General features: G+C 41.6%; 1 long non-coding RNA gene across 3 annotated transcripts in view; it reads left to right on the top strand.

Annotated features, from left to right (window-relative positions):
• Positions 1-183: 183 nt before the first annotated feature.
• Positions 184-16381, top strand: part of LOC122492714 — a 38227-nt gene continuing 22029 nt past the window's right edge. For all 3 annotated transcript variants that reach the window (XR_006299741.1, XR_006299742.1, XR_006299744.1), the window contains exons 1-2: positions 184-336; positions 2077-2179. This is a non-coding gene — a long non-coding RNA (uncharacterized LOC122492714). The remainder of the gene's footprint in view (positions 337-2076; positions 2180-16381) is intronic.

Here is a 16381-nt window from a genome sequence, read left to right as displayed (position 1 = left end):
GAAATAGCCCGCCCAGGCCGAGCGCCCACGTGACGCCAGCCCCTCCTCTCTCCGCCGGCTGCTGGGGATGGTAGTTCTTCGGGTCGCGATGCCCAGGTCTCTGGCTGCAGCTTTCCAGTCGGACTACGAAGCCCAGGCTGCATCGCAGTCCCTCCTCTGAGGCCCCTCCGCTTCCGGAGGTCGCCTCAGCGTGGTCCCAGAGAGAAGGGGCGGGGCCTTAATCACGCCAGCGAGGAGGCGACCAATGGTGGCTGAGTTGGGCGGGCTGCGGAAGTCTGGGGCTCAGGCTTCACCCCGCGGCTGGAAAAGAAGGGGAAGGGTACTATGTCTGTGCAGGTACTGTCATGGCTGTTCTGTAAGTCGCAGCCTTCCCCTGGAGGTAGAAAACCTGGTCGTTGGGCGGTGGAAAGCACTAAACACAGGGCTGTAGAGCCGCTCTTTAGGCAGACCGTTGAATGCATTTGTAAATTAAAGTCATTCACAACGGGACCCTCTGGCTTAAGAGGCACCTCAAATGTTATGGGGTTGGGATACTAATAATAGCAATAAAAATAATAATTAATATTTATGGAATGCGTACCATGTCCTAGGCACTCTGCTAAGCACTTTTTGTGGAATTATTTAGTTCGATTGAGCAACCTTGTAAACTGCCTACAATTATTTTATTATCTACCATTTTGAAGATGGGGTGGGACCTGAGGAGTTAAATAAATTGGGAATCACGTGCTCTTTGCCACAGTTCCGTGGTCCCTTCAGGGGCCCTGCAGTCCAGCTTCCTCTTTCCAAAGGGGGAAATTTCCAGAGAAGAAAATTAGATTTTCCAGTTCTCACAGCAAAGCCAGAGACCCCTTTCTCAATGCCCCCTATTTTCTGAGTCTTCTAGCTGGAACAGGAAGGGATGGCATTGAGCATCTTTTCCTGGCCTCCCCTCCACCTCTGTCCGCCAGTAAGCTGACCAGGAATTCAGTGACTTTGACAACAGATGGTCTGAGAGTTGGCAATGGATGATTGAGCTTTATTGCCCCTGAGACAAGGATTGTAAATATGGACAGGAAGGGACACAAACTGCCAGGGAGCAAGTACTGAGAGCTTACTTTTAAAATTTTAATTTAGGGGTGCCTGGGTGGCTCAGTTGGTTGAGCATCCCACTCTTGATTTCGGCTCAGGTCATGTTCCCTGGGTCCTGGAATCAGGCCCTCGTGTCGCTTTGCTATGGAGCCTGCTTATGATATTCTCTCTCTCTCTCTCTCTCTCTCTCTCTCTGTCTCTCCCCGCCCCCCCCCCATTCGTGCCTTTTCTCTCTCTCAAATAAGAATAAATTAATTAATTTAATTTAATTTAAATGTAATCCTCACAACCACCCTTTGAAATATAATGATTAAGAACTGCAGACTTGAATGTACATCTTGGTCCTATACCTTGGCAATAAATTTGGGCAAATTACTTCATCTGTCTGAGTCTCATTGGAAATAATGATGTCTATGTTCCTTGGGGTTGGATTAGATGAGGGTTAGATGAAAGAAGGGATATAAAGTAGTTAACTCACTGCCTGTCATATGGGTAGTGATCTGTAAGTGATGACTACATCTATGATTGCTGTTTTATCCTTATTGTAAAGATGAAGAAAGATTATCTACACTGTTTGCCTAAAGTAATTATTTGGGATTGGACCTCAAGTTTAATTGGTACTTTGTGGTTCCTTATTTTTTGTTATTTTGACCCCAGTTTTCACATTTGTCATTTAGAAATATAATTTTATTTATATTTTTTATAGAAACATTTTTCTGAGCTCCCCGATATCTGACCTGATCTCTGAACCATGAGTGGTAGACTTAACCTTCTTTTCCTCTTTTTTTCCCTCTTGTCATTCCATCCCATATGGAGCTGTAGATATTCTTAAATGGTCCTGTTTGCCCACAATTTTATTGGGTGAGAATTATGATTTCTGATCAGACATGGCTTCAAAGAGTGTTCAGTATCTAATATGATTCACCCGCTGGTTTTGTAAAAATGTACATACCCTGTTCTCTACCAGCATATATCTTTCAGTTATTTCCTGCTTTTTTTTTTTGACAGCATCAGCTTGGGAGTCAGAAGGGAAGTGATATGTGTGTCTTGTGATAGGCTGGCCAAGGACCAAGAGGAAGGAGAGCTAAAATGAGAAGCCATAAGAATTTTGGTGAGTTTTGGACACAAGCTTTTGCTAGTTTCCGTGGCCACAGAGACGCGTGTACATGTGGATGACTTAGTTCAATTTAACTAAGTTAGGCTTACACTGGTGATGCTGTGTCCCAGAAAACTACTGAACTTTGAACAGTGAGAATTCTAGTCTCAGCTCAGCCATGGAATTTCTTCTTCTTTTTTAAAAAAAGTTTTTTTAACATTTATTCATTTTTTGAGAGAGAAAGAGACACAGCATTAGTGGGGGAGGGGCAGAGAGAGAGGGAGACATAGAATCTGATTTTTTAACGATTATTCATTTTTTGAGAGAGAAAGAGACAAAGCATGAGTGGGGGAGGGGCAGAGAGAGAGGGAGACATAGAATCTGATGCAAGCTCCAGGCTCTGAACTAACAGCACAAAGCCCAACGTGTGGCTCGAACTCACGGAGTGTGAGATCATGACCTGAGCCGAAGTCGGACGCTCAACCAACTGAGCCACCCAAGCACCCCGATCAGCCACTGAATTTCAGTGTGGTCCTGGGAAAGTGCTGTTTCCTCTCTAGGTTTCAATTACCCATCTTTAAAATGAAACAATTGAGGTTTCTTCTGTCTCTGATTTTTGAGGTTCACTAAAATATGTCTCTTTTTCAGGAACATTATGAGATGTGTTCAACTGCATTTTCCTTTAAGTTTTTTTTCCAATGGTATTGAAACTGACAGGTTATCCTGCTTCGGTTTTTGGCCAGAAACTTTCTTCTGCATCCCCTATTGACTATCAGCCCCATCCCTCCCTCCAGTACTGTTTGCTTAACTGCATTTTCTCTCTTCTCTATCATGTCCTAAAAGCCCCTCCCAGCAGGGTGAGTGTGAGAGTTGGGGAGAGTATCTAAAGGGGCCAAGAGACTGTGTTCCTGTTTCAATATTTATAGCTGATCACACACAATAAATTCACCCTATCTTGCGGAGGAATAGAGGAGAATGGACACATCCTCATTTTGCTTTTGCTGAGTGTGTGTCAATGGAGATAGGTGGTAGATCGTACCTAATGATGCTGATGAGGTCTCCTGGCATAAAGTAAACACACACACATACACCTTGGCCTCAAAGCCCAGACCAAGCTTGTAATAGTGGATTCTGTCTCTAATTAGATGGTCAAGAACATGCTCCAGTCAGACCTTGGCTCCACAAATTCAAACCAGCATCTCACTGTGGGAGGGCGTCATTACTATAAGCATCACTAGCATCACCATCATGATAGTGGAAACACAATTTTATCCAGCAAATGTTAACTGAGATTTAACTATGTTCTAGGCACTGGAATACATGCTAGGAGAAGAGAGAAGTGAAAAAGAGAGAAATAATAATCAAGTTAACAAATCAGTGAACAAGAATAGGCTGTGGTGAGTGATGTAAAGGAAATAATCAGGTGGATGTGTGAGGGCAGAGAAGGAGGGCTCTGTTTTAGTTTGGATGGTCAGGGTAGGCTTCTCCAAGGAGGTAGTGTATGAACTGGAATCCTTGCAGATTTCTGGGGAAGACAGAGGTGTGACTGGCACTGGAGGTAGGTTTGGCTTGAGGAACAGAGCAGAGTGTGGGCAGTAAAGAGTAAAGTGGAGTAAAGTGATTGGAGGTACAGTTGGAGAGGTGAGCATGCTGGACCTTGGGGACCCCTGGAAATTTTCAAGTGGGAGATTGACATGATCTGTGATTTTAGAAAGCCACTCTGGCTACAATGTGGAGAATGGATGGATTGGAGAGGTTCTGTGACTTGGAAATGGAAAGGCTCCTCCCTTGCCCTCCTGGACCACATGCAAGCAGTCAACGTGTCTAAGGGGCTCCGGGAACACTCTGGGAAGTGTGTGAGAACTTGAATCAGTGTGGTGGCAGCAGAGAGGGAGAGAAGTTCTGGGATGAGAACTTCATTTAACAACTGCTTACTGAGCTCCTACAGTGTGCCAGTTAACATTCTAGGTTTTGGGGGTATGGTTAAGAACAGGACAAAGTCTACATTTCAAAGGGGACCTAGATAGTAAACAAGTAGACTCTTGTCTCATTGGTTAACCATAATATTTTAGAAAGTATAAATGCTATGAAGATAAAGCGGGACAGAGATCAGGAGTGATAGGGCTGTTTGAGATAGAGAGCTAGCGAAGTGGATTAGGGGAAGGAAAGGGAGGTAAGAGGACAGGTTTTAGGGTGTGGTAGTATCACTTGCCAAGGAGCATGGGGAATAAGTAAGTGGGAAGTCAAGGGTTCTGCCTTGGCCTTGTTGGTCCTCCAGGACCTTCCTTTCCTGAAATTGGGGATGCAGTCCATGTTTTGTCATAGTGGTCAGCATGTTTGAACACTTGGTGGTTTGTATCATAGAGGCTCTCAGCTGGGGTGTCACATACCTCTGCCCTGCCCGGGGATGAGTTCCCTTGGACATTCCTTGTGGGGACAGGGAAGATCCTCTGGAGCTCCACTTGGACCATTGAGCCCTGCTTCCTGGCACTTTAACCTAACAAGTCCAGATATGATCTCATCATCCTCCTCCCCCTCTTTTCCTGCCTTCTCACTTTCCTAAAGGCCCTGTCTCAGCTGGTGGTGCCAGCATCCACCCATTTGCCAACACAGAAATCTGGGAGTCATCCTGGACTCTTCTCGCCCCTTCCCAGCCCACATCTGACCAGTCACTAAGTGCTCTCGCTGCTGTCTTCATGTCTGTTACTTCTATCCAACCTCACCACTCTCATCTGAGCACCAGCCTCCACATCTCCCATGTCTACTCTTAAAGGCTCTTCCTGCCTCTTGACTGGCTTTTTTCCATCTACCTTCCTTACTGATGCCAGAGTGAGTTTTCTCAAAAGCGAACTGGACCGTATCATTTCCAGGGCTTAGAACCATGGCTCTCCCCCAGTGTTGTCTTCAGGATGAAATCCAGCCCCTTAGCCTGAGATATAAGACACATTATGATTGGCTGGTGTAAACTTCTTTAGCTGCTTCCCTTGTATTTGTGCACCCTCATTATATATGCTTTGATAAGATAAAAGCTGCTTCTAGCAAACGGAGTACATTGTACTGCCTGATGCTGTCACCCCTTTTGCATGTGGAAGACTCTCTTCTTGAGTTCCCATTGAGCACCTATTCATACTTTAAAACCCAGCCCAGAAATCCTCACCTCCTCTGGAAAGACTTCTTTTCCTTCATGCTACTTCTGGTCCCAGCACAAGCTTCTCCTTGCCATTCTTTGCATAGTAATATAATGATGCCTTTACTTACCAAATGAACTCTTTCAAGGCTAGGACCGTGACTTATTCTTTTTGGTATCCCCAAGCTTAGCATGGGGGCTAACCCAGAATAGTGGCTCACAAATAAATAAATTGGATGAGTTTGGGTCCAAGACCTTCAAATGCAACCTGGAAACTCTCAGCCTTCTAGAAACTTCTAAGAACCAGTAAGTATTGGCAACGAAGGCAGTTTAGCAGGAGTGAATCATTGTCCTTTATGGGGTTAATACTGAAGAGAGTATGACCTGGGAGCCATCCTGTACTTGCTAACATTGTGTTTAATCAAGGGCACCTCTAATTACAGCTGGGCCTCTTCCTGGGCCTAGGACACCTGTAAGACTGTAGTTATCAAGGCTTTGACCAGGTTAGAGTAGAGTTTAATGGTAAAAGCTAGGCATCACAATTAGGCAGAATTAGGTTTTGATCTTTGGTTGGTTGTGCAACTTTGGAGTGGTAATTTTACTTCTTTATGTCTTGGTCTCCTCATCTATAAAATGAGGATTAAAAAGGCTCCCATGCCTTTGTAAAGATGAAATGACTTCCTGCATCTGAAGTGCTTAACATAGTACCTATCATATGGGAGCAAAAGTGTGGCCTTACTGGGAACTATTAGAGAAACAAAGCATTCATGCTGATATTTGAGCCTCAGTGTAAATGTCCCTTCTCTTACTAGCGCACTCAAGCTGACTACATTAAGGGTGTCTGTTGACCTTGTAAAATGTGAGTACTTTGTTCATAGCATTCATCATGAGACTATTTATGTTACATTTAGTCTGATGTCCTCATTCAGCTTAGAAAGCTCCTAGAAGGCAAGGACTCTGGTCTTTAATCCTCAACTCTTAACACAGTTACTGGCCCATAGAAAGCTCTCACTGACTATTTGAATGAATGTAAAAGCCTTCCCTACTGGCATGCTATGTTGGCATGGGGTATTTGTGTGTGTGTGTGTGTGTGTGTGTGTGTGTGTGTGTGTGTGTGTGTAGGGAGTGTTATTTGGTGGGATTAGCATGGTAGAAAGCCCATACTGATGGAGAATGGGGGCAGACTCTGGTTAGCAAGCTCTGTACCAATGAAACAAGACACTAAGAGCACATAAGGACAGGCCCTTCATCATAGGATTTTTAAGGCTGTCACTGCCTTAGGCTATGAGGCCAGTGTGTATGATAAGAATAGTTTGCATAGTTGTACTTTGGAAATCAGGGCTCTGACAGAGTTTAACCAACTACCCGTCAAGAATAGCTAGCTTGTAGGAACTTAGAACCTTATGAACATTCCAAAACTGGGAATAATCCACAAAAAATTATTTTTTTACTTACTTTGAAAAGCAGGATTGAGAAAACCCCGCCCACCTTTTCACTATTCTCTGTATCTACAAGACAAATTATCAGACCCTTCCTGTGCACAAGCCCACAGATAGGAGGATAAAGGAGTCAGGAACAAACTGTGTGCTTCACACGAAGTCACTGCATGAGGGATAAGGAAGAGTGAAGAGTGTAATGTGGTGGCCAGACTAGATGCCATTCAAACTGTGGCCCGCAGGGCAGTGCTGACCCCTGCCTGGGATTAGCTCCCAGTGGGGTAGGGAGCTTGCAGCAAAATGTACATCAATTGCCTCACTGACTGACACACTGTTTTTAGTTCAGTTGATACTCTTTTCCTAGCAAGATATACTCCATGAAGGTGGCATTTCACTGTTTTACATGTTGGCCCAGTTTGTCACTATCTTAGGCTTGGACCAGTAACAAGTAGTTCACAGGCCTAGAGCATGGACTTTGAAGTCGGTCAGACTTGGCTGTACTACTTAAGCAGTCCTCTAAGTTATCTGAGCTTTGGATTCCAAATCTGGAAAATGGAGATTTATTCTTGACCAACAACATTTTAAGCACATACTAGATTCTAGGAACTATTCTACAAGCTGAGGCTATTGCAGTGAGCTTGGCTGATAGGATTCCTGCTTTCAAGGGGCCTGCAGATAAAGAAGTGAGATAATTCCAGTTTACAATACATGCTATGAGAAAGTCAACTAACTCTTTAATGTGTAAAAGATTGGTTGATTAGGGAATGGTTGACTTCCATTTAAGTTTGAGAAGGAGCCAGTCAAGCAAAGAACTCAAGGATGAGTGTTCCAGGCAGAGAGAAGAGCATGTGCAAAGGCTCTGAGGCACATTGGTGAAACAAGATGACTAGTGTCTGGGAGTCGAGTAGAGGAGGTGAGGTGAGAGAGAATCCAGTTCATGCAGGTCTAGTAGAACACAGAGAAGGGTTTGGATTCCAGTCTTAAAGCAATGCAAAACCATTGGAGGGTTTTAAACCGGATTATAAAGTTTCTTGGAAACCATGTTAAAGAGTTTGGACTTAATCCAAAGCACAACAGAGACCCATCAAAGATTTAAAAGCAGGGGAGTGTCAGGATTAGAACTAGGTTTTAGAAAGTTTACTCAGGCCTGGTAAAGATAAGGTGGTGGCTTAGGTGGGGCTCAGGCAAAGATTCCAGCAGTGGGAATGAATAAATAAGTGTTAAGATTGATTGAATTAACATCATTAATTAGACCACAAGTTTCCTTATGTCATGAGCCTTACCAACTCTTGCTTTGGATGTTTTATAGCATAAACAGATCTTTGTCAAAGTCAATTTTTAATTAATATCCAATTAGTTTAATTGACTAGCTAACAGAAAAGCAGCTTAACTTCTCCATTTACTCTACAGAAGCTGAGTCCTTAAGCACAAGGCTGATCTTGTCCATGCTGTGGATGTCTGTCCTTTTATCTTGTTCACTTCTCATCTGTTTACATTGATGCTTAAGGCTAGAAGGTGAGTTGGTTTTCAGTAGCAACTGAACTGGAGCCATTTTCATCTGGAACCACATAAATGCTTAAGCCCTGTTTGGAATGTCTGCTTCCACAGTCATCCAGCCACAAAGCCCATGGCACAAGGCAAGCTGGTAGGTACTTGGCCAGCCTGCTTAATAGAATTGTCAATGCTCCCACGTGAGAAAAGACCTATTCATTACCAGAGGCTTTGCTAACCAACACTGGCTCAACCAATATCAAGTAACAATGATGAGAAATGTTTATGGAATAGCTACTATGTACCAGGTACTGGGCTAAGGATTTACATTTATCCTCTGATTTTAAACCTCACAACAATCTTATACAACAGATGTTCTCAATTAACTCCATTTGATTAATTAGTTAATTAATTTTTAAATGGGTGGGGTTTATTTGTTTATTTATTTATTTATTTTTACTTTCATTTTTTAAAATTTATATCCAAGTTAGTTAGCATATAGTGCAATAATGATTTCAGGAGTAGAATCCAGTGATTTCTCCCATACATATAACATCCAGTGCTCATCCCAACAAGTGTCCCCCTAATGCCCTTGCCAATTTAGCTCATCCCTCCACCCACACCTCCTCCAGTAACCCTCAGTTCTCTATATTTAAGATTCTTTTATGGTTTGTCCCCCTCCCTGTTTTTATATTATTTTTGCTTCTCTTCCCATCTGTTCGTCTGTTTTGTATCTTAAATTCCACATGTGAGTGAAGTCATATGGTATTTGTCTTTCTCTGACTAATTTTGCTTAACATAATACACTCAGGTTCCATCCACGTTGTTACAAATGGCAAGATTTCATTCTTTTTCATCACCAAGTAGTATTCCGTTGTCTCTGTGTGTGTGTGTGTGTGTGTGTGTGTGTGTGTGTGTATACACCACATCTTCTTTATCCATTCATCCGTCAATGGACATTTGGGCTCTTCCCATACTTTGGGTATTGTTGATAGCACTGCTTTAGCATTGGGGTGCATGTGTCCCTTTAAAATAGCACACCTATATCTTTTGGATAAATACATAGTAGTGCAATTGCTGGGTCATATGGTAGTTCTATTTTTAATTTTTTGAGGAACCTCCATACTGTTTTCCAGAGTGATTGCACCGGTTTGCATTCCACCAACAATGCAAAAGAGATCCTCTTTCTCTGCATCCTCACCAGCATCTGTCATTGTCTGAGCTGTTAATTTGAGCTATTCTGACAGGTGTGAGGTGGTATCTCATTGTGGCTTTGATTTGTATGTACCTGATGATGGGTCATGTTGAGCATTTTTTCATGTGTCTGTTAGCCATCAGGATGTGTTCTTTGGAAAATGTCTTTTCATGTCTTTTGCCCATTTCTTCACTGGATTGTTTGTTTTTTGGGTGTTAAGTTTGATAAGTTCTTTGTAGATTTTGGATACTAGCCCTTTATCTGATATGTCATTTGCAAATATTGTCTCCCATTCCATTGGTTGCCTTTTAGTTTTGCTGATTGTTTCCTTCACCATGCAGAAGATTTTTATCTTGATGAGGTCTCAGTAGTTCATTTTTGCTTTTGTTTCCCTTGCCTCTGGAGACGTGTTGAGTAAGAAGTTTCTGCCTGAGTAAGAGGTTTTTGCCTGCTTACTCCTCTAGGGTTTTGATGGTTTCCTGTCTTATGTTTAGGTCTTTCATCCATTTTGAGTTTATTTTTGTGTATGGTGTAAGAAAGTGGTCCAGGTTCATTCTTCTGCATGTTGCTGTACAGTTTTCCCAACACCATTCACTGAAGAGATTGTCTTTATTCCATTGGATATTCTTTCCTTCTTTGTCAAAGATTAGTAGGCCATACGTTTGCGAGTCCATTTCTGGGTTCTCTATTCTGCTCCATTGATCTAAGTGTCTGTTTTTATGCCAGTACCATACTGTCTTGATGATTATAGCTTTGTGATACAGCTTGAAGTCCAGGATTGTGATACCTCCTGCTTTGGTTTTCTTTTTCTGGATTGCTTTGGCTATTCAGGGTCTTTACTGGTTCCATACAAATTTTAAGATTGTTTGTTCTAGCTCTGTGAAGAATGCTGGTGTAATTTTGATAGGGATTGCATTGAATATGTAGATTGCTTTGGGTAGTATTGACACTTTACCAGTATTTATTCTTCCAATCCATGAGCATGGAATATTTTTCCGTTTTTTTGTGTGTCTTCTTCAGTTTCTTTCATAAGCTTTCTATAGTTTTCATTGTATAGGTTTTTCACCTCTTTGATTAGGTTTATTCCGAGGTATTTTATGGGTTTTGGTGCAATTATAAATGGGATCGATTCCTTGATTTCCCTTTCTGCTGCTTCATTTTTGGTGTATAGAGATGCAACCAATATCTGTGAATTGATTTTGTATTCTGCGACTTTGCTGAATTCATGAATAAGTTGTAAGAGGTTTTTTGGTGGAATCTTTTGGGTTTTCCATATACAGTATCATGTCATCTGTGACGAGTGAAAGTTTGACCTCCTCCTTGCCAGTTTGGATGACTTTTATCCCTTTGTGTTGTCTGATTGCTGAGGCCAGGACTACCAATCCGCTGTTGAATAGTGGCGAGAGTGAACATCCCTGTCGTGTTCCTTACATATGTTCCTGAAACTGAGAGCTTTCCCCATTGAGAATGATATTAGTGGTGGGTCTTTCGTATATGGCTTTTATGATCTTGAGGTATGATCCTTCTATCCCTACTTTCTTGAGGATTTTTATCAAGAAAGGATGCTGTATTTTGTCAAGTGCTTTCTCTGCATCTATTGAGAAGACATGTGGTTCTTGTCCTTTCTTTTATTAATGTAATATATTGCATTGATTGATTTGTGGATATTGCACCAGCCTTGCATCCCAGGTATAAATCCCACTTGATCATGGTGAATAATTCTTTTCAATTTTTTTTAACGTTTATTTATTTTTGAGAGACAGAGAAAATGAGTGAGTGGGGGAGAGACAGAAGAGAAGGAGACACAGAATCTGAAGCAGGCTCCAGGCTCTGGGCTGTCAGCACAGAGCCCAATGCAGGGCTCAAACTCACAAACTGCAAAATCGTGACGTAAGCCAAAGTCAGACACTTAACCAACTGAGCTACCCCAGTGCCCCTGTTATTTCTTTTAATGCATCGTTGGATCCCGTTGGCTAGTATCTTGTTGACAATTCTTGTATCCATCTTCATGAGGGAAATTGGTCTATAGTTCTGTTTTTTTTAGTGGGGTCTTTGTGTGGTTTTGGGATCAAGGTAATTCTCATAGAATGGGTTTGGAAATTTTCTTCTATTTCTATTTTTTGGAACAGCTTTAACAGAATTGGAGTTAACTCTTCTTTGAATGTTTGGTAGAATTCCCCTGGAAAGTCATCTGACCCTGAACTCTTGTTTTTTGGGAGGTTTTTGATTACTAATTCAATGTCTTTACTGGTTATGGGTCTGTTCAAATTTTCTATATCTTCCTGTTTCAGTTTTGGTAGTTTATATGTTTCTATGAATTTGTCCATTTTTTCCAAATTTCCCAATTTATTAGCATATAATTGCTCATAATATTCTCTTAGTGTTTTTATTTCTGCAGTGTTGTTTGTGACCTCTCCTCGTTCATTTATTATTTTATTTATGTGGGTCTTTTCCTTTTTCTTTTTGATCAAACCAGCTAGGGGTTTATCAATTTTGTTAATTCTTTCAAAGAACCAGCTCCTAGTTTCATTGATTTGTTTTTTTTGTTTTTTGTTTTGTTTTGTTTTTTTTACTTTGATAGCATTGATTTCCACTCCAATCTTTATTATTTCCTGTCTTCTGCTGGTTTGGGGTTTTATTTGCTGTTCTTTTGCCAGCTCTTTAAGGTGTAAGGTAAGGTTGTGTATCTGAGACCTTTCTTCCTTTTTCAGGAAGGTTGTATTGACACATTAAATGTGTGGGTTTTTTTAAAAAAGATTTTATGTTTTTTCATTTGAGAGAGAAAGAGTGTGAGTGGGGGAGGGGCAGAGAGAGAGAAAGTGAGAGAAAGAATCCCAAGCAGGCTCCTTACTGTCAACCCACAGTGTGACATGGGGCTTTAACTCACAAACCATGAGATCATGACCCGAGCCAAAACCAAGAGTTGGATGCTTAACTAATTGAGCCACCCAGGTGTCCCTAAAAGATTTTATTTTTAAATAATCTCTATACCTAACATGGGGCTCGAACTTAAACCTCGACATCAAGAGTTGCATGTTCCATCAACTAAGCCAGCCAGGTGTCCCTTAACTCCATTAAAAAAATTTTTTTTAATGTTTATTTATGTATTTTGAGAGAAAGAACACACCCACATAAAGTGGGGGAGGGGCAGAGATAAGGGGAGAGGGAGAGAATCCCAAGCAGGCTCCTTCTGTCAGCACAGAGCCTGACCTGGGGCTCAGTCTCATAGTGCATGAGCCTGTGGCACAGTTCATCATGACCTGATCCAAAATCAAGAGTTGGATGCTTAACCAACTGAGCCATCCCGGTACCCTCCATTTTACTCCATTTTAAAGAGAAAGAAACTGGCAATTAGAGAGGCTAAAGTAACTTACCAAATGTCATACAACTAGTAGGATGCTGACCAGGATTTGTACCTAGTTGTCTTTGATCCCAAAGCCTTGTGTCATTTTAATAGTAATATTTTAATAGTAACTTTTAATTCATTTTATGTGTTAGTGATTCTTTATTATTATTAAGGTTTTATATATATATTAAGGTTATTGTTTTAATTCAAGCAATTTAAGATTACATAAAGTAACTACAGCAAATATTTGTCCTGGTTATCTATTGCTGTGTAAAAAATCACTCCAAAGCTTAGTGACTTTAAAGAAACAGCAATAATTTAATTATCTCTCATGGTTCTGCCTGGGTTTAGCTAATACTATCTCACTCACTGTCTTCTATGTGGTTACAGTTGGTTATTGGCTGGGGCTGGAATCTTCTTAAGGCTTTCTTACTTCCGTGTGGCTATAGACTGGGACCTTAGTGGGGCTGTCTGCTGGAACACAATCCCGTGACCTCTCCCTGTGGCCTGGACTCCTTACAGCATGATGGGTGGGATCCAAAAGCAAGAATTTCAAGAAAGAGGAAATAGAAGCTGCTCATTTCTTAAGGACTGGGCGAGAAACTGGCACAGTACCACTTCTCCTGTTTTCTGTTGATCAAGCAGTCATTGAGAGAAAGAGACCATTCTTCCATAGTAGGAATGTCAAAAAGTTGCAAGGTCAGATTTTCAAACTATCACAGTCTGCCTCTGATCACAAATTATGTTCCTCCTTCACTCAAAAGGCAGTTGGCCCATCCCAAGACTCTCCCAAACAGTTAATGGCATCATGGACAGACATGAAGTCCAGAATCTCATCTTCTCTATTACTTCCAGGTGTAGATGAGGTACCTTGAGTGTTGATCCTTAGTTACAGCTTTTCAAGAATGATTTGAGTATCCGTGAACTAAAAAAGACAGGTTATTCATCTTCCACACCCAATGTACAATATTGGAATCGGCATCGGAAAACTGTAGCAAGCATTATAGTTTCCTTGGTTAGGACCAATTCTCTGTAGTGATCTCTGCAACTCTTCCTCCCATGCTCTTGATTCTACCTTCTGAATTTAACCTTCCTTTTCCATGGAACATAAACTGTGTTTGCCTGGAGTAGTTTCGAACCTGCTTTCTGCCCGTAGAAGTTCTGGAATCCAAAGTCCTTTTTTTCCACCTTACACTATCTCCTCTTTTTTAGTTCAAACTCATTCTAAAAAAATGTTGAGTTTTTAAATGATTCTTCCTGGAGTTCCTTTCATTGGGGAAAAAGCCATGACCACAAATCCTTTTGGCTTACATAAGTCCTTTCTATTTTGGGGGCCTTTTTAGGAAATCCTGTTGTTTAATTAAGACAGCCAGGCACAGTCTAAAGTTTTTTAGAAGGATTTTGTCTGTTTGAATTGGTCTATGAAGTACCTTCTGAAACCTTTCTGAGTGCCTAACAAAAGATGCTGTACCCACCCTTTGCTGAAAGTCATTTCAATTTGAGAAGTTTGCCCTCTGGAGAGGTTGGGCATGAGAAGTTGTTTTATTTTCAAACTCAGAAGACCCTGGCACTTTTTACGTACCATCTAAATTTTGCTCAAACTAAAAAAGTTTCTTCTTTTGGATGCTTTCTCTCCTTTGCATTGTACTATAATCAGGTTGGCCAGATGATCATATTCATTATGGAACAATTCCTTCTTTTCCACATTACAGCAGATGACAGTGTCACCGAACCTTCCACCAGCTACAAGTGTCCCCTTTCCTCCAGCTTTCAGTAGCATTTTCCTCACTTTCCTTTAAGTCATCATCAAGACCGTTTAGACTTTCACTAACATGCTCTCCAAGGCCCTTCTAGTTCTGCCCACTGGTCAAACACAAGGGTAATTATGATATTGTGATGTTTAGTAAGAAATATATATTTGGTCTTCAGACTTTGGAACTGGGAGCAGAATTATAATTTGAGACACTTTTAAGTTTTTGTTGTAGCAGCAACCCACTTTCTATACCAAAATCTGTTTCTGGTACCTGCTGGATAATAAACATCCCAAAACATAGTTGCGGAAAACAACAATCATTTTTACAGCTCATGGTCCTCAGGCTTGAAGGTGCTAATTTAGCCATTCTTGCTCAGAGTGTCATGAAGTTGCAATTGTCTGGCTGGGGCCAGGGGCATCTTGAAGGTTAGCCCAGGCTATGCCAATCTCATCCCTCCTCAGGGAATGTATAATAACTGGGATATGGATAGACTAAGCTACTTAACTAAGGAGAGCCAAGCTGAAAGGCCATGGGGACTTTCAGAGTCAAAATGTTGCTGAGGCTGGTACATAGGACGATCTGCAAGATGGCTACACAGTGCAAGTCTTCTGTTGGAAAAGAAAACCAAGATGTAGACATTATAGAGAACATGAGGCACTCTGATTCCTGGTGGCTTTCCAAGCCTTTAGTCCTGGCGATGCTTTGTTTCCATAATACCTTTGCATTTTTCCATACACTTCCATTTTTACTTGTGCTGGCCTAGGGAGATTTCTGACTCTGACATCAACATGTTGACTTGACAGGAACCCTAGAGGGATATCGTGAGGATCTTCATTATTCTAAGGAGTGGTGGGAAGAAACAATCATGTACTTTAGGTCCACTGACTCAGATAGTTCTTAATTCAAAGAAGTCTTTATTATATTTCCATTAAGTATAAATTCTGCTAGGCACTAGGTATGAGGAAGTAAACAAGGTTGCCAAGGTCCCTGTCCTCATGGAGCTCACAGTTTAGTGAGAACCACCCAGAGTCAGGTTCAAATTCCTCCTGTGAAGTTGCTAACTGTGCCAGTTACTAACTGGGTGAAGTCCGCATTCTATTTTTTTCATCTGGGAAATGGGCATCACTTTGTGGACTTGGTGTAGAGACTAAATGGCATATGTGTATGTGCAGGTATATGTGTATATCATTTGGTACATGGAAGGCCCTTAAATATTTGAGTTTATTTTTCCTTGTCCTGTTTTCTTAAATCAGAGTTGACATTTTGGGCTGGATGAGATTTTGTTGTGGAAGGCTTCCCTGTGCACGGTAGGATGTTTAGCAATATCCCTGGCCTCTACCCACAAGATGATGGTAGCACTCCCTCTGACCCCAAGTGTGATAACCAAAAATGTTTCCACATATTGCGAGAAGGGCCAGGGGGATACAGATTAGGTGGGCAAGTTTGCTGCCAGTTGCAAACCATTTCTTCAGATAAAAGGCAGACATTTATGCCTAAAGCTATGTCCACCTCTGAATTTGATTTCCCAATCCACCTGACTCCTCTTCCCTGTTTTGTTTTTGTTTTTGCTTCAAAAGTAAATGTCACCAGGAGGAAAGTAGATAACAATGCCAATTTTGTAGTGCTGGCTGGCATTGAAGAAAGGAAAATCTACATAGCCCCCTCCCTCCTTTCTTCTCTGAGGCCAAGCCCAGTTTTGCTGTTTAATTACCTCCAGGGATTTCAGCATTAACCATGTCTGTTGATCTACCTTGGCAGGAAAAATAACAGGCTTAGCCAGATCTGATAGCATAGAGAAATTGGAGCCTTTCCCTAGCACTGTTCACACGGGCCCCATCTAGGGGTTGAGGGTCATAGCTTTGGTGCCT

This window comes from Prionailurus bengalensis, chromosome A1, assembly GCF_016509475.1.
Source record: "Prionailurus bengalensis isolate Pbe53 chromosome A1, Fcat_Pben_1.1_paternal_pri, whole genome shotgun sequence".
Lineage (NCBI taxonomy): Eukaryota > Metazoa > Chordata > Mammalia > Carnivora > Felidae > Prionailurus > Prionailurus bengalensis.
The sequence above is the reverse complement of the archived record's forward strand: the minus strand, read 5'-3'. Positions and strand labels throughout refer to the sequence as shown.